At 46.6% G+C, this 19,494-nt stretch overlaps 1 protein-coding gene across 2 annotated transcripts in view; it reads left to right on the top strand.

Moving 5' to 3' along the window:
* LOC139533579 (thyrotropin-releasing hormone-degrading ectoenzyme-like) overlaps positions 1-19,494 on the top strand; it is a 554,487-nt gene that overhangs the window by 513,813 nt on the left and 21,180 nt on the right. The window lies entirely within an intron of this gene.

Raw genomic sequence — 19,494 nt, 5'->3', positions numbered from 1 at the left:
TGTACTAATACACCCACTGAGCCCAGCACTATACACCCTATGTACTAATACACCCACTGAGCCCCAGCACTATACACCCTATGTACTAATACACCCTATGTACTAATACACCCACTGAGCCCCAGCACTATACACCCTATGTACTAATACACCCACTGAGCCCCAGCACTATACACCCTATGTACTAATACACCCTATGTACTAATACACCCACTGAGCCCCAGCACTATACACCCTATGTACTAATACACCCACTGAGCCCCAACACTATACACCCTATGTACTAATACACCCACTGAGCCCCAACACTATACACCCTATGTACTAATACACCCACTGAGCCCCAGCACTATACACCCTATGTACTAATACACCCACTGAGCCCCAGCACTATACACCCTATGTACTAATATTCCCACTGAGCCCAGCACTATACACCCTATGTACTAATACACCCTATGTACTAATACACCCACTGAGCCCCAGCACTATACACCCTATGTACTAATACACCCACTGAGCCCCAGCACTATACACCCTATGTACTAATATTCCCACTGAGCCCCAGCACTATACACCCTATGTACTAATACACCCACTGAGCCCAGCACTATACACCCTATGTACTAATACACCCACTGAGCCCCAGCACTATACACCCTATGTACTAATACACCCTATGTACTAATACACTCACTGAGCCCCAGCACTATACACCCTATGTACTAATACACCCACTGAGCCCAGCACTATACACCCTATGTACTAATACACCCACTGAGCCCCAGCACTATAAACCCTATGTACTAATACACCCACTGAGCCCCAGCACTATACACCCTATGTACTAATACACCCACTGAGCCCAGCACTATACACCCTATGTACTAATACACCCACTGAGCCCCAGCACTATACACCCTATGTACTAATACACCCACTGAGTCCAGCACTATACACCCTATGTACTAATACACCCACTGAGCCCCAGCACTATACACCCTATGTACTAATACACCCACTGAGCCCCAGCACTATACACCCTATGTACTAATACACCCACTGAGCCCAGCACTATACACCCTATGTACTAATACACCCACTGAGCCCCAACACTATACACCCTATGTACTAATACACCCACTGAGCCCAGCACTATACACCCTATGTACTAATACACCCACTGAGCCCAGCACTATACACCCTATGTACTAATACACCCACTGAGCCCAGCACTATACACCCTATGTACTAATACACCCACTGAGCCCAGCACTATACACCCTATGTACTAATACACCCACTGAGTCCAGCACTATACACCCTATGTACTAATACACCCACTGAGCCCCAGCACTATACACCCTATGTACTAATACACCCACTGAGCCCCAGCACTATACACCCTATGTACTAATACACCCTATGTACTAATACACCCACTGAACCCCAGCACTATACACCCTATGTACTAATACACCCACTGAGCCCCAGCACTATACACCCTATGTACTAATACACCCACTGAGCCCCAGCACTATACACCCTATGTACTAATACACCCACTGAGCCCCAGCACTATACACCCTATGTACTAATACACCCACTGAGCCCCAGCACTATACACCCTATGTACTAATACACCCACTGAGCCCCAGCACTATACACCCTATGTACTAATACACCCACTGAGCCCCAGCACTATACACCCTATGTACTAATACACCCACTGAGCCCAGCACTATACACCCTATGTACTAATACACCCACTGAGCCCAGCACTATACACCCTATGTACTAATACACCCACTGAGCCCAGCACTATACACCCTATGTACTAATACACCCACTGAGCCCAGCACTATACACCCTATGTACTAATACACCCACTGAGTCCAGCACTATACACCCTATGTACTAATACACCCACTGAGCCCCAGCACTATACACCCTATGTACTAATACACCCACTGAGCCCCAGCACTATACACCCTATGTACTAATACACCCACTGAGCCCAGCACTATACACCCTATGTACTAATACACCCACTGAGCCCAGCACTATACACCCTATGTACTAATACACCCACTGAGCCCCAGCACTATACACCCTATGTACTAATACACCCACTGAGCCCAGCACTATACACCCTATGTACTAATACACCCACTGAGCCCCAACACTATACACCCTATGTACTAATACACCCACTGAGCCCAGCACTATACACCCTATGTACTAATACACCCACTGAGCCCCAGCACTATACACCCTATGTACTAATACACCCACTGAGCCCAGCACTATACACCCTATGTACTAATACACCCACTGAGCCCAGCACTATACACCCTATGTACTAATACACCCACTGAGCCCCAACACTATACACCCTATGTACTAATACACCCACTGAGCCCAGCACTATACACCCTATGTACTAATACACCCACTGAGCCCCAACACTATACACCCTATGTACTAATACACCCACTGAGCCCAGCACTATACACCCTATGTACTAATACACCCACTGAGCCCAGCACTATACACCCTATGTACTAATACACCCACTGAGCCCCAACACTATACACCCTATGTACTAATACACCCACTGAGCCCAGCACTATACACCCTATGTACTAATACACCCACTGAGCCCAGCACTATACACCCTATGTACTAATACACCCACTGAGTCCAGCACTATACACCCTATGTACTAATACACCCACTGAGCTCCAGCACTATACACCCTATGTACTAATACACCCACTGAGCCCCAACACTATACACCCTATGTACTAATACACCCACTGAGCCCAGCACTATACACCCTATGTACTAATACACCCACTGAGCCCAGCACTATACACCCTATGTACTAATACACCCACTGAGCCCCAACACTATACACCCTATGTACTAATACACCCACTGAGCCCAGCACTATACACCCTATGTACTAATACACCCACTGAGCTCCAGCACTATACACCCTATGTACTAATACACCCACTGAGCTCCAGCACAGGTCTGAAGGTCTTGATGTATGGGTTTTAAATGACTTTTAAAATGGTTTGTTGCTCCTGTAGAAGTGAAACCATAATGATTTGTCTTATCTATCAAAGAATGTGAAGTCCAGTCCATTTGTCAGTCTGACAACTCACACAGTTCCACTAGGCTTTATCATCAGTGGGTCCTCTGTTCCACCAGTGGGTCCTCTGTACCACTTTCCAGGGTGTCAGTGAGGGAGAGAGGGAGAGTGTCAGGGAGGGAGGGAGAGTATCAGGGAGGGAGGGAGAGTGTCAGGGAGGGAGGGAGAGTGTCAGGGAGGGAGGGAGAGTGTCAGGGAGGGAGGGAGAGTGTCGGGGAGGGGGGGAGAGTATCAGGGAGGGAGGGAGAGTGTCAGGGAGGGAGGGAGAGTGTCAGGGAGGGAGGGAGAGTGTCGGGGAGGGAGATAGAGTGTCAGGAAGAGAGGGAGAGTGTCAGGGAGGGAGAGAGAGTGTCAGGGAGGGAGGGAGGGTGTCAGGGAGGGAGGGTGGGAGGGAAGGAGGGAGAGTGTCAGGGAGGGAGGGAGAGTGCCAGGGAGGGATGGAGAGTGTCAGAGAGGAAGGGAGGGAGAGTGTCAGGGAGGGAGAGTGTCAGGGAGGGAGGGAGTGTGTCAGGGAGGGAGGGAGGGAGGGTGTCAGGGAGGGAGGGAAAGTGTCAGGGAGAGTGTCAGAGAGGGAGAGTGTCAGGGAGGGAGGGAGTGTGTCAGGGAGGAAGGGAGAGTGTCAGGGAGGGAGGGAGTGTCGGGGAGAGTGTCAGGGGGTAGAGTGTCAGGAGGGGAGGGAGAGTGTCAGGGAGGGAGGGAGAGTGTCAGGGAGGGAGGGAGAGTGTCAGGGAGGTAGGGAGAGTGTCAGGGAGGTATGGAGAGTGTCAGGGAGGTATGGAGAGTGTCAGGGAGGGAGGTAGAGTGTCAGTGAGGGAGGGAGAGTCTCAGGGAGAGTGTCAGGGAGAGTGTCAGGGAGGGAAGGAGAGTGTCAGGAAGGGAGGGAGAGTGTCAGGGAGGGAGGGAGAGTGCCAGGGAGGGAGGGAGAGTGTCAGGAAGGGAGGGAGAGTGTCAGGGAGGGAGGGAGAGTGTCAGGGAGGGAGGGAGAGTGTCAGGGAGGGAGGGAGAGTGTCAGGAAGGGAGGGAGAGTGTCAGGGAGGGAGGGAGAGTGTCAGGGGGAGTGTCAGGGAGAGTGTCAGGGAGGGAGGGAGAGTGTCAGGGAGGGAGTGTGTCAGGAAGGGGAGTGTCAGGAAGGGAGGGAGAGTGTCATGGAGGGAGGGAGAGTGTCAGGGAGAGTGCTAGGAAGGGAGAGTGTCAGGGAGAGAGGGAGAGTGTCAGGGAGGGAGGGAGAGTGTCGGGGAGGGAGGGAGAGTGTCAGGAAGGGAGGGAGAGTGTCAGGGAGGGAGGGAGAGTGTCAGGGAGAGTGTCAGGGAGTGAGGGAGAGTGTCAGGGAGGGAGGGAGAGTGTCAGGAAGGGAGGGAGAGTGTCAGGGAGAGAGAGTGTCAGGGAGGGAGAGTGTCAGGAAGGGGAGTGTCAGGGAGGGAGGGAGGGATAGTGTCAGGGAGGGAGAGTGTCAGGGAGGGAGAGTGTCAGGAAGGAAGAGTGTCAGAGAGGGAGAGTGTCAGGAAGGGGAGTGTCAGGGAGGGAGAGAGGGAGAGTGTCAGGGAGAGAGAGTGTCAGGAAGGGGAGTGTCAGGGAGGGAGGGAGATTGTCAGGAAGGGAGAGTGTCAGGAAGGGAGAGTGTCAGAGCTGTTGGTCACCCACTCCTCTGGGACCAGTGTTAATTTGTTTACAGTGTCTGTCCAAGCAGATGTTGAAGAGAATAATGGAGGACAGAAACAGCTGCAGGAGATTATTTATGTCCTGGCGTTGTGGCCTTCTCTTGGCAGATCACCAAGGCCTCTGCTGGGTGTAGAGAGAGAGAGAGAGAGCCCACACACAAGTCTGAGGAGGAGTGTTCAGTGTTCACCACTCAGCCGTGTGGCGTTAACCCTCAGTGTTGGCAGTGAAAGGTTCTATACAGAGATACACCCTACGTCCCAAATGGCATCCTATTCCCTATATAGTGCACTACTTTACACCAGAGCCCTATTCCCTATATAGTGCACTACTTTAGACCAGAGCCCTATTCCCTATATAGTACACTACTTTAGACCAGAGCCCTATTCCCTATATAGTGCACTACTTTCGACCAGAGCCCTATTCCCTATATAGTGCACTACTTTAGACCAGAGCCCTATTCCCTATATAGTGCACTACTTTAGACCAGAGCCCTATTCCCTATATAGTGCACTACTTTACACCAGAGCCCTAGTGGGTGGTAGTGCACTATAAAGGTCACAGCCCCAGAGAGGTGATTTACATGGAGAACAACAGGAACATGAAGGTTGTCACCTCCCACTAGGATGAGGAAGGAAGATAGTCCTCTTCAATTAGTAGGACAGCCGAGTGTGTGTGTGTGTGTGTGTGTGTGTGTGTGTGTGTGTGTGTGTGTGTGTGTGTGTGTGTGTGTGTGTGTGTGTGTGTGTGTGTGTGTGTGTGTGTGTGTGTGTGTGTGTGTGTGTGGCGTCTAGGCTGGGCCCTAATGTTAATCATGATTTGGTTTCAGTGAGGGACCGTGAAGGAGAGGCGCTACACTAAATTAGCCTTGGCATCACCTGCTGTGTGGTTTGGAGAGCCAACACAATCATAACATGTGTCCCAAAATGGCATCCCTATTCCCTTTATAGTGTCCTTCTGTTGGCCAGGGTCCAAAAGGCTCTGGTGGAAAGTAGTGCACTTTCTAGAGAATGGGGTGTAATCTGGGACACATTCAGAACCCTACACAGCTCCTAGCCATCTGGGATACATCCATAATCCTATCCTAGCCATCTGGGATACATTCAGAACCCTACACAGCTCCTAGCCATCTGGGATACATTCATAATCCTATCCTAGCCATCTGATGGTCGTTCTACCCTCTTCCTGTTACATTCTAAGGTAGATTCAGTCCATTCTGACCTCGATGCAGTTGTCCTTGACAACAACAGTCAGCCTTTTTATTTTGAAATATCAAAACCTCTGAGAATTGCACTGCTTCGGCCACCAGGACCGGACCACTTCTTACTGTTTTTTTTCTGTGATTTTCAATTCCTCCGCCGCTTAAAATAGTTCCAAATATCTGTGTGTCGTTTGCCAACTACTGACCTGTTTATTTTCAGGTCTGACTAACAACATCTATCTACTGTTGGCTGGTTGCTTTCTACTTCCTCCCCAACAGGACTACGTGCTGAAGCAAGTGGCCTCAAAGTACCACAAGATGGGCTGGCCCTTGGCTCTCACAGAAGGCTCCGTCATACAGGCCTCCTACCAGACTGAGTAGGTGATGCATACAGTCACCTGTCACACAACAAGTGGCTGGGTTGGGATGTTGTCTTGACTCACAAGCACATCATTTAACTGTAGTCTCTCCTTCTGTATCTCCTTCCCTTCTCTCTCTCTCTCCCTCCTTCTGTATCTCCTTCCCTTCTCTCTCTCTCTCCCTCCTTCTGTATCTCCTTCCCTTCTCTCTCTCTCTCTCTCTCCCTGTATCTCCTTCCCTTCTCTCTCTCTCTCCCTCCTTCTGTATCTCCTTCCCTTCTCTCTCTCTCTCCCTCCTTCTGTATCTCCTTCCCTTCTCTCTCTCTCTCTCTCTCCCTGTATCTCCTTCCCTTCTCTCTCTCTCTCCCTCCTTCTGTCCCTCCTTCCCTTCTCTCTCTCTCTCCCTCCTTCTGTATCTCCTTCCCTTCTCTCTCTCTCTCCCTCCTTCTGTATCTCCTTCCCTTCTCTCTCTCTCTCCCTCCTTCTGTATCTCCTTCCCTTCTCTCTCTCTCTCCCTCCTTCTGTCCCTCCTTCCCTTCTCTCTCTCTCTCCCTCCTTCTGTATCTCCTTCCCTTCTCTCTCTCTCTCCCTCCTTCTGTATCTCCTTCCCTTCTCTCTCTCTCTCCCTCCTTCTGTATCTCCTTCCCTTCTCTCTCTCTCTCCCTCCTTCTGTATCTCCTTCCCTTCTCTCTCTCTCTCTCTCCTTCTGTATCTCCTTCCCTTCTCTCTCTCTCTCCCTACTTCTGTATCTCCTTCCCTTCTCTCTCTCTCTCTCTCCTTCTGTATCTCCTTCCCTTCTCTCTCTCTCTCCTTCTGTATCTCCTTCCCTTCTCTCTCTCTCTCCCTCCTTCTGTATCTCCTTCCCTTCCCTTCTCTCTCTCTCTCTCCTTCTGTATCTCCTTCCCTTCTCTCTCTCTCCATCCTTCTGTATCTCCTTCCCTTCTCTCTCTCTCCCTCCTTCTGTATCTCCTTCTCTCTCTCTCCCTACTTCTGTCCATCATTCTCTCTCTCTCTCCCTCCTTCTGTCCCTCCTTCTCTCTCTCTCTCCCTCCTTCTGTCCATCATTCCCTTCTCTCTCTCTCCCTCCTTCTGTCCACCCTTCCCTTCTCTCTCTCCCTCCTTCTGTCCATCATTCCCTTCTCTCTCTCTCCCTCCTTCTGTCCACCCTTCCCTTCTCTCTCTCTATCTGCTTCTGTCTCTCCTTCCCTATTCATTTTCCCTCCCTCTCTCTCCCCCATCTCTCCCTCTCTCATTCCCTCCCTCCCTCCCACTCTTTTGTTTCTGTACCTCTCACCACCTGACCCTCTTCCACCTCTCTCCCTCTCTTCCACCTCTCTCCCCCTCTCTCTCTCCACTCACTCCCTCCCTCCCTCCCTCCCTCCCTCCGTCTCATGGACAGAGAGCTGCAGAGAGAGGTGATCATGCTGGCATGTAGTTTCGGGAACAAGCACTGTCACCGCCAAGCCGTGTCACTCATCTCTGATTGGATCTCCAGCAACAAGAACAGGTACAGTATACAGCATCCTAAATGGCACCCCGGTGGTTCTGGCTTATCACCCCCCCCCCCCCCCCCCCCCCTGGGTTGAGCTAACGTAGGCTAATGTGATTAGCATGAGGTTGTAAGTAACAAAACACAAAAATCTCAGGACATAGACATACCTGAAATGGGCAAAAAGCTTAAATTCTTGTTAATCTAACGGCGCTGTCCAGTTTACAGTAGCTATTACAGTGAAAGACTACCATGCTATTGTTTGAGGAGAGTGCACAGTTATGACCTTGAAAATGTATTAATAAACCAATCGGCACATTTGGGCATTCTTGATACAACATTTTGAACAGATATGCAATGGTTCATTGGATCAGTCTAAAACGTTGCACATACACAATCTAAATTGTACCTGGGCTGGAATAATACATTATGGTCTAATGTGTAATACATTATGATCTAATGTGTTATATTCTCCTACATTAATTTCACATTTCCACAAACTTCAAAGTGTTTCCTTTCAAATGGTACCAAGAAAATGCATACCCTTGCTTCAGGTCCTGAGCTACAGTCAGTTAGATTTGGGTATGTCATTTAAAAAAAAAAGGTGAGATCCTTATTAAATCAGTGCACTACTGTATAGGGAGTAGGGTCCTCTTTCAGATTGGTCCGTAGAGAATAGAGAGCGGGTGTCGTGCTGGGCCCACAGTGGACCACGTGTTGGACTCACATATACTGTACATAGTAGGAGGACAGATTCACTTGGAAGACGCTGGTCTGAGAGCTCCTTATCATTGAGGGAGATTTCCACCCACTGGGTGGACCACAAGGGAACAGAATGTAGAGTTTAAAGGTCATTTTCATTAAAAGGGGTGATCTTCTTGTCAGAGAGAAGCCACTAAAATTCACTGGATGAGATATTGGAAGTTTACATGTATTGTCCTGCCTTATTTCCAACAAGACACCTCTCCTCTTTAGGTATCACCAATCAGCTCTCCTCTCTCCTCTTCACATATCACCAATCAGCTCTCCTCTCTCCTCTTTAGGTATCACCAATCAGCTCTCCTCTCTCCTCTTCACATATCACCAATCATCTCTCCTCTCTCCTCTTCACATATCACCAATCAGCTCTCCTCTCTCCTCTTCACATATCACCAATCAGCTCTCCTCTCTCCTCTTCACATATCACCAATCAGCTCTCCTCTCTCCACTTCACATATCACCAATCAGCTCTCCTCTCTCCTCTTCACATATCACCAATCATCTCTCCTCTCTCCTCTTCACATATCACCAATCAGCTCTCCTCTCTCCTCTTCACATATCACCAATCATCTCTCCTCTCTCCTCTTCACATATCACCAATCAGCTCTCCTCTCTCCTCTTCACATATCACCAATCAGCTCTCCTCTCTCCTCTTCACATATCACCAATCAGCTCTCCTCTCTCCTCTTCACATATCACCAATCAGCTCTCCTCTCTCCTCTTCACATATCACCAATCATCTCTCCTCTCTCCTCTTCACATATCACCAATCAGCTCTCCTCTCTCCTCTTCACATATCACCAATCAGCTCTTCTCTCTCCTCTTCACATATCACCAATCAGCTCTCCTCTCTCCACTTCACATATCACCAATCAGCTCTCCTCTCTCCTCTTCACATATCACCAATCATCTCTCCTCTCTCCTCTTCACATATCACCAATCAGCTCTCCTCTCTCCTCTTCACATATCACCAATCAGCTCTTCTCTCTCCTCTTCACATATCACCAATCAGCTCTCCTCTCTCCACTTCACATATCACCAATCAGCTCTCCTCTCTCCACTTCACATATCACCAATCAGCTCTCCTCTCTCCTCTTCACATATCACCAATCATCTCTCCTCTCTCCTCTTCACATATCACCAATAGGCTCTCTTCTCTTCATCTGAAAGAAGCTTATAATCACACTCCGTTTTATAGCTCTTTTTTAACAGAGCAAAATGTCCCATTGTTGAATCCCAGTGGGCCTGACATAGATGTGAGTTCTGATCAATACGGCACATTGGACAACCCTGCCAGTATCGATGTTTCAAACGTCAAGTGTCCATGGAAACAGAATCTGTCCCTTGTCTAATCCCTCCACCTGTTGCTCTCGGCAACACAAACAACAGAATCCACAACAATGGCCCCCCCACCTCTACACGGAGTCCACAACAATGGCCCCCCACCTCTACACCGACGTGTTGATAACACCACTCTCTTCTTCTCCGCTATGATACGTTGATCCCTCATTCTTCCCTACAAGCCCACTCTCCTTTCAGCAAGACTTCAGGGTCTGATTGGTTCTCTACGTCTTCCTTCAGGAACACTGTCTAATGATCCAGGGTCTGATTGGTTCTCTGCGTATTCCTCCAGGAACACTGTCTAATGATCCAGGGTCTGATTGGTTCTCTGCGTATTCCTTCAGGAACACTGTCTACTGATCCATGGTCTGATTGGTTCTCTGCGTATTCCTTCAGGAACACTGTCTAATGATCCAGGGTCTGATTGGTTCTCTGTGTCTTCCTTCAGGAACACTGTCTAATGATCCAGGGTCTGATTGGTTCTCTGTGTCTTCCTTCAGGAACACTGTCTAATGATCCAGGGTCTGATTGGTTCTCTGCGTATTCCTCCAGGAACACTGTCTAATGATCCAGGGTCTGATTGGTTCTCTGCGTATTCCTCCAGGAACACTGTCTAATGATCCAGGGTCTGATTGGTTCTCTGCGTCTTCCTTCAGGAACACTGTCTAATGATCCAGGGTCTGATTGGTTCTCTGTGTCTTCCTTCAGGAACACTGTCTAATGATCCAGGGTCTGATTGGTTCTCTGTGTATTCCTTCAGGAACACTGTCTAATGATCCAGGGTCTGATTGGTTCTCTGTGTCTTCCTTCAGGAACACTGTCTAATGATCCAGGGTCTGATTGGTTCTCTGTGTCTTCCTTCAGGAACACTGTCTAATGATCCAGGGTCTGATTGGTTCTCTGCGTATTCCTCCAGGAACACTGTCTAATGATCCAGGGTCTGATTGGTTCTCTGTGTATTCCTTCAGGAACACTGTCTAATGATCCAGGGTCTGATTGGTTCTCTGTGTATTCCTTCAGGAACACTGTCTAATGATCCAGGGTCTGATTGGTTCTCTGCGTCTTCCTTCAGGAACACTGTCTAATGATCCAGGGTCTGATTGGTTCTCTGCGTATTCCTTCAGGAACACTGTCTAATGATCCAGGGTCTGATTGGTTCTCTGCGTATTCCTTCAGGAACACTGTCTAATGATCCAGGGTCTGATTGGCTCTCTGCGTATTCCTTCAGGAACACTGTCTAATGATCCAGGGTCTGATTGGTTCTCTGCGTATTCCTTCAGGAACACTGTCGCTCTGGATAAGAGGGTCTGCTAAATGACGAACAATACAAACCAGTATGGAGTATACAGTAAAAACACATCCTGTTTACTTTATGGTACCAATATATTGCCAAGCCTGTCTCAGTATCTCTGAGAATTGGTCTGTGTTGACTTCTAACATTTTGTATTGATTTTACTTAACCTTTATTTAACGAGGCAGTTAAGAACAAATTCTTACTTTACAATGACCACCTACCCAGGTCAAACCCAAACCCGGAAGACGCTGGGTCAATTGTGCGCTGTCCTATGGGACTCCAAATCACGGCCGGTTGTGATACAGCCTGGAATCGAACCAGGGTCTGTAATGATGCCTCTAACACTGAGATGCAGTGCCTTAGTCCGCTGCGCCCCTCGGGAGCCCCAAAACACGGTGGTGAAAGGTTGGCCCCGTAGTCTCTGATACTGTATCTATCTATAGGCCCCGTAGTCTCTGATACTGTATCTATCTATAGGCCCCGTAGTCTCTGATACTTTATCTATCTATAGGCCCCGTAGTCTCTGATACTGTATCTATCTATAGGCCCCGTAGTCTCTGATACTGTATCTATCTATAGGCCCCGTAGTCTCTGATACTTTATCTATCTATAGGCCCCGTAGTCTCTGATACTGTATCTATCTATAGGCCCCGTAGTCTCTGATACTGTATCTATCTATAGGCCCCGTAGTCTCTGATACTGTATCTATCTATAGGCCCCGTAGTCTCTGATACTGTATCTATCTATAGGCCCCGTAGTCTCTGATACTGTATCTATCTATAGGCCCCGTAGCCTCTGATACTGTATCTATCTATAGGCCCCGTAGTCTCTGATACTGTATCTATCTATAGGCCCCGTAGTCTCTGATACTGTATCTATCTATAGGCCCCGTAGTCTCTGATACTGTATCTATCTATAGGCCCCGTAGACTCTGATACTGTATCTATCTATAGGCCCCGTAGACTCTGATACTGTATCTATCTATAGGCCCCGTAGTCTCTGATACTGTATCTATCTATAGGCCCCGTAGTCTCTGATACTGTATCTATCTATAGGCCCCGTAGTCTCTGATACTGTATCTATCTATAGGCCCCGTAGACTCTGATACTGTATCTATCTATAGGCCCCGTAGACTCTGATACTGTATCTATCTATAGGCCCCGTAGTCTCTGATACTGTATCTATCTATAGGCCCCGTAGTCTCTGATACTGTATCTATCTATAGGCCCCGTAGACTCTGATACTGTATCTATCTATAGGCCCCGTAGTCTCTGATACTGTATCTATCTATAGGCCCCGTAGTCTCTGATACTGTATCTATCTATAGGCCCCGTAGACTCTGATACTGTATCTATCTATAGGCCCCGTAGACTCTGATACTGTATCTATCTATAGGCCCCGTAGTCTCTGATACTGTATCTATCTATAGGCCCCGTAGTCTCTGATACTGTATCTATCTATAGGCCCCGTAGTCTCTGATACTGTATCTATCTATAGGCCCCGTAGTCTCTGATACTGTATCTATCTATAGGCCCCGTAGTCTCTGATACTGTATCTATCTATAGGCCCCGTAGTCTCTGATACTGTATCTATCTATAGGCCCCGTAGTCTCTGATACTTTATCTAGTATAGTATAGTATCTAGTGCACTATAATATGAGCCCTGGTCTGATACTTTACATAAAAAACTCCATGCTCCCAAATGGCACCCTATTCCCTTTATAGTACACTACTTTTGACCAGGGCTCATATTATAGTGCACTGCTTTAGACCAGGGCTCATATTATAGTGCACTGCTTTTGACCAGGGCTCATATTATAGTGCACTACTTTTGACCAGGACTCATATTATAGTGCACTACTTTAGACCAGGGCTCATATTATAGTGCACTACTTTAGACCAGGGCTCATATTATAGTGCACTACTTTAGACCAGGGCTCATATTATAGTGCACTACTTTTGACCAGGGCTCATATTATAGTGCACTGCTTTTGACCAGGGCTCATATTATAGTGCACTACTTTTGACCAGGGCTCATATTATAGTGCACTGCTTTTGACCAGGGCTCATAGGGGAATAGGGTGCCATTTGGTATGCAGGCCAAGTCAAAACTCCCCATCTTAAAGCATAAGCACTGCATAAAACCCCACTGCCCTCGTCACATGGCTTTATGATCAAGGTAGTAATGTGTGACGGCTGAGCTCAGCAGCGTTAATGTGGAACGCTCAAACCTGATGTGGCCCACATCTTCCTGTACCATCCTTACACTATCTCCATCTATAAAGGGGAGACAGACAGACAGACAGACAGACAGACAGACAGACAGACAGACAGACAGACAGACAGACAGACAGACAGACAGACAGACAGACAGACAGACAGACAGACAGACAGACAGACAGACAGACAGACAGACAGGGATGCATATATATATATATAGAGAGAGAGAGATACAGAGATACAGAGAGAGAGAGAGAGAGATAGAACGAGAGAGAGACAGTGAGATAGATAGAGAGAGTGAGAGAGAGAGATAGAGAGAGTGAGAGAGATAGAGAGAGAGAGAGAGTGAGACAGTGAGAAAGATAGATAGATAGAGAGAGAGAGACAGAGAGAGTCACCTTGAGAAGAACTTTCACTGTAAAAACACTGACACTTGGTTTCCTAAAAGTGTAACCTGCAGTGATTTAACCTACAGTAGCAATTGTGCCAGTAGAGCTCTTAATCTGGTGGTGTGCTCTCTCTGTCTCTGTTATACCATCACTACATCATCCTTCATTTGTAGAGTGTGAACGAAAGACTGAATGTGAATATTAGGGAACATCGTGGCCTAGAAAGGTCATTATTTCCGTCATGGTTGTGAGAGACTGCATGGAGAGAGAGCAGCATTTTGTGTCTTCAGTCATTGTGTCTCTATCACACTTTGACCACACACACTATATATATATACAGGATTTATTTTTGTGGCTTTTTCCACAAGCTACATTTTTCCACAAGATTGCGTTGGGGAAACTATGCTAGAGTTTCGACTCCCGAGGCTCTCCCAAACCCCCTGTGTGCCATGGACCCAGTCAGCAGAAGTGTTTTTCTCAGTAAGGTCTTGCTGTAGTAAACTTTCTCCAAAGCCTTGATTCCTCTCGAGAGCCCAAAATGTCATGCTCTCAATCTATTGTAGAAATACAGTGTATGAAAAGCCCAACCTCATCCCATGACACATCATTATGGATTTTCTGTTTTTTTACTACAGCCAAGAGCAACATCTAGACGTTTTTCCCAGTTCAATCCCCAGTCCAGCCGTTATAATAGGAAACACATCTTAGGCTTGGAATTGAGGATGGACAAGATACTTAAGGAGCGTTAAGTTAACGGTGGTGCATGACATGTCTGCTCTGTACGACTTTGGGTTTTCACTAACCGCTGTACAACATCGTAGGGACCTGTGAATGTTACATTTCAACAAACAACCTTTTAACATATTGACAACACGTGCAGTCAACCATGAGGTTTAGCATGTTGACAACACGTGCAGTCAACCCATGAGGTTTACCATGTTGACAACACGTGCAGTCAACCCACGAGGTTTACCATGTTGACAACACGTGCAGTCAACCCACGAGGTTTACCATGTTGACAACACGTGCAGTCAACCCACGAGGTTTACCATGTTGACAACACGTGCAGTCAACCCATGAGGTTTACCATGTTGACAACACGTGCAGTCAACCATGAGGTTTACCATGTTGACAACACGTGCAGTCTACCCATGAGGTTTACCATGTTGACAACACGAGCAGTCAACCCATGAGGTTTACCATGTTGACAACACGAGCAGTCAACCCATGAGGTTTACCATGTTGACAACACGTGCAGTCAACCATGAGGTTTACCATGTTGACAACACGTGCAGTCAACCATGAGGTTTACCATGTTGACAACACGTGCAGTCAACCCATGAGGTTTACCATGTTGACAACACGTGCAGTCAACCCACGAGGTTTACCATGTTGACAACACGTGCAGTCAACCCACGAGGTTTACCATGTTGACAACACGTGCAGTCAACCCACGAGGTTTACCATGTTGACAACACGTGCAGTCAACCATGAGGTTTACCATGTTGACAACACGAGCAGTCAACCCATGAGGTTTACCATGTTTACAACACGTGCAGTCAACCCATGAGGTTTACCATGTTGACAACACGTGCAGTCAACCCATGAGGTTTACCATGTTGACAACACGTGCAGTCAACCATGAGGTTTACCATGTTGACAACACGTGCAGTCAACCATGAGGTTTACCATGTTGACAACACGTGCAGTCAACCATGAGGTTTACCATGTTGACAACACGTGCAGTCAACCATGAGGTTTACCATGTTGACAACACGTGCAGTCAACCCATGAGGTTTACCATGTTGACAACACGTGCAGTCAACCCACGAGGTTTAACATGTTGACAACACGTGCAGTCAACCCACGAGGTTTACCATGTTGACAACACGTGCAGTCAACCCACGAGGTTTACCATGTTGACAACACGTGCAGTCAACCCACGAGGTTTACCATGTTGACAACACGTGCAGTCTACCCATGAGGTTTACCATGTTGACAACACGTGCAGTCAACCCATGAGGTTTACCATGTTGACAACACGTGCAGTCAACCATGAGGTTTACCATGTTGACAACACGTGCAGTCAACCCACGAGGTTTACCATGTTATAGATGGAGACCATCAGGTACAGGATGCAGACAACCTGATTGGTTAAAGCTCGTGGCTGATCTTACAAAGCCACACAAATACAGTCATATTATTTCTGGGTACTTTGAGCTGAGACAAACGTGTTGGTCTGACATACCGATGCCGTTTACAGAAATGGAGAATCTAAAACGATTTATCGGTTGAAAACAAAGGTAATTGTGCCTGGTTCAACTCACAACACACCCGCCAGGACATTTTAACATTCGCATCGCCATTGACGCAAAACAGTCCATTTCTAAATGCTTTACAATGTGAGTAAACTATAGACACACTATATGGAGATAAAGCATGTTCTCCCATTGTTAAAAAAGCAGGCCATCTCTCTAGTGTAGTCTAGAACATAAATGTTCTCCCATTGTCGGAACATTCTAGAACATTATTGTGCCTCACTGAGATGTGAACGAGGGAAACAACGGATGTGTCAAAATGGAAGCAAAACAGCTCCACAAACAAGGGCTCTGTTCCAAGCAAATATACACTCTGTTTATCGTCTGTTTACACAACGCTGTTAGATAGTCAATCTCCGTATCTTCTCTGAGGATTCTGGTCCGCTTCGTTATTGATTTGCTAACCTTTGTTTAATCTGGGTAAAATCCTTTGAGGTTAAACATTATTACGTGAGGAAGACCTGAAAAGAAGCCAACTGACACAAACAGCAGGAAATACTGAATACTAATGTTATTGTAGTAGTTTAAAGGGGAATAACATTGGTAATATAATTGTTTTGTGTGTCTGCCTGTGTGTTTGCTTGTATGCGTGTTTGTGTGTATGCGTTTGTGTGGTGTGTGTGCTGTGCGCGTGTGTGTGTGTGTGTGGTGTGTGTGTGTGTGGTGTGTGTGCTGTGCGTGTGTGTGTGTGGTGTGTGTGTGTGTGTGGTGTGTGTGCTGTGCGTGTGTGTGTGTGTGTGTGGTGTGTGTGTGTGTGTGTGTGTGGTGTGTGTGTGTGTGTGTGGTGTGTGTGCTGTGCGTGTGTGTGGTGTGTGTGTGTGTGTGTGTGTGTGTATGTGTGTGTGTTTGTGTGTGTTTCCTTCCCTGCAGGATCCCTCCCAACGTGCGTGACATAGTGTACTGTACAGGCGTGTCTTTGATGGATGAGGACGTGTGGGAGTTTATCTGGATGAAGTTCCACTCCACCACAGCCATCTCAGAGAAGAAGGTTCTCCTGGAGGCTCTCACCTGCAGCGACAATGGCTTCCTGCTCAACCGGTGAGTCATTTGTAACAGAACTTTATTGTTCCTTCACAAGGAAACAGCTTTCTGCTGAACCGGTGAGTCAATATTAAATAACTTTATTGATCCTTCACATAAAATTTCACAACAGCTTTGTGCTCAACTGGTGAGTAAATCACATCTAGCATCTCCTGGCTTCCATACATCGCCTACAAGCTGATGCAGTCCTTCGGAACACCTACAATTCAAAAAGTCTAATAAATCCATGTAATATAGTCTACACCACCACAAGAAATCCATTATTTATTTTAGACAGGTCTAAAGTAACATAATATGAAGAAAATGTAGTCTATTTCAGAATAGCATCCTCTTGTTGTCCTCGTGTTAGGTCCTGATCCATTTATTTTTTATCTTAAAGAACTCCCTAATCCTTGCCGATGACAAGCATACCCATAATATGATGCAGCCATTTGTATTCAGGACATAAAGTAAATTTCTCTGCCAAATATTTTGCAGTTTTACTTAACTGCCTTCTTGTAAACAGGATGCATGTTTTGGAATATTTTTATTCTGTACAGGATTCCTTCTTTTCACTCTGTCATTTAGGTCGGTATTGTGGAGTCACTACAATGTTGTTGATCCATCCTCAGTTTTCTCCTATCACAGCCATTGAACTCTGTAACAGTTTTAAAGTCACCATTGGCCTCGTTCTTGAAATCGCTGAGTAGTTTCCTTCCTCTCCGTCAACTAAGTTAGGAAGGATGCCTGTATCTTTATAGTGACTGGGTGTATTGATACACCATCCAAAGTGTAACTAATAACTGCACCATGCCCAAAGGGATATTCAATGTTTTATTTTTACCCATCTACCAATAGGTGCCCTTCTTTGCGAGGAGTTGGAAAACCTCCCTAGTCTTTGTCGTTGAATCTGTGCTTGAAATTCACTACTCGACTGAGGGACCTTACAGATAACTGTATGTGTGGAGCACAGAGATGGGGTAGTCATTTAAAAATGGTGTTATACAACATCATTGCACACAGAGTGAGTCCATGCAACTTATTATGTGACTTGTTAAGCACATTTTGACTCCTGAACTTATTCAGGCTTGTCATAACAAAGGGGTGGAATACTTATTGACTCAAGACATTTCAGCTTTTACATTTTTTTAAATTAACTTGTAAACATAATTCCACTTTGACATCAAGGGGTATTGTTTGTTGACACGTGACACACAATCTATATGTAATCCATTTTAAATTCAGGCTGTAACTGAAACAAAATGTGGGGAAAAAGTCACGGGGTGTGAATGCTTTCTGAAGACACTCTGTGTGTTCATACAGTTACTATACCAGTATATGACCACGTTGGTTGAGTCACTTGGAAACGTTAGAGGCTCATCTAGACCTTCTCTTTTCTATTGATATGAAATATCTCTAATTTCAAAGGGCCCTGTCCTTCGCCCACACAGTCACCTTGAAACACTGCAGTGGATGGAAGAGCGTGTCTGTGTAGGGCTGTGTGTTTACTGACTATACCCCAGTGGCCTCGGCCTCCCTCCTTTCTCCCTGAAATCCTTGGAGGTTCAATAGCTGGATGGTGGGACATTACGACGGGCTCCAGTCCTTAGTAGAGAGGGGGGATTCCCAGTAACCCTGCAGGTAGAATCAGAGAGCTGATGTAGAGAACACTGTTATAGTACTACGTACCGTAGGATATGACCTTTAATACAGGTTAATACTAGGAACTAGAATACTGTACTGTGGGATTTGACCTTTAATACAGGTTAATACTGGGAACTAGAATACTGTACTGTAGGATATGACCTTTAATACAGGTTAATACTGGGAACTAGAATACTGTACCGTAGGATATGACCTTTAATACAGGTTAACAGTGGGAACTAGAATACTGTACCGTAGGATATGACCTTTAATACCGGTTAATACTAGGAACTAGAATACTGTACTGTAGGATATGACCTTTAATACTAGGAACTAGAATACTGTACTGTAGGATATGACCTTTAATACTAGGAACTAGAATACTGTGCTGTAGGATATGACCTTTAATGCAGGTTAACACTGACTTTCCAATGCATCCAGATTGAAGACCTCACCACGAAGACTCACCAGGCTAGTTACAGTATGAGATGTGGAAGGACAGGCCGCTCCTGATTTGAAGCGAGTCGATCTGAAACATACATAACCCTTGCTTTGTTTATCTAGTCCTCTGTCTACACTAGCATAGAACTTCAGGATCAATGTATTGGGCATTCAAAGGGGTATGTTAGTACGGACACATCCTAT

Source organism: Salvelinus alpinus, chromosome 11, assembly GCF_045679555.1.
Source record: "Salvelinus alpinus chromosome 11, SLU_Salpinus.1, whole genome shotgun sequence".
In the NCBI taxonomy this organism is placed as follows: Eukaryota; Metazoa; Chordata; class Actinopteri; order Salmoniformes; family Salmonidae; genus Salvelinus; species Salvelinus alpinus.
The sequence above is the reverse complement of the archived record's forward strand: the minus strand, read 5'-3'. Positions and strand labels throughout refer to the sequence as shown.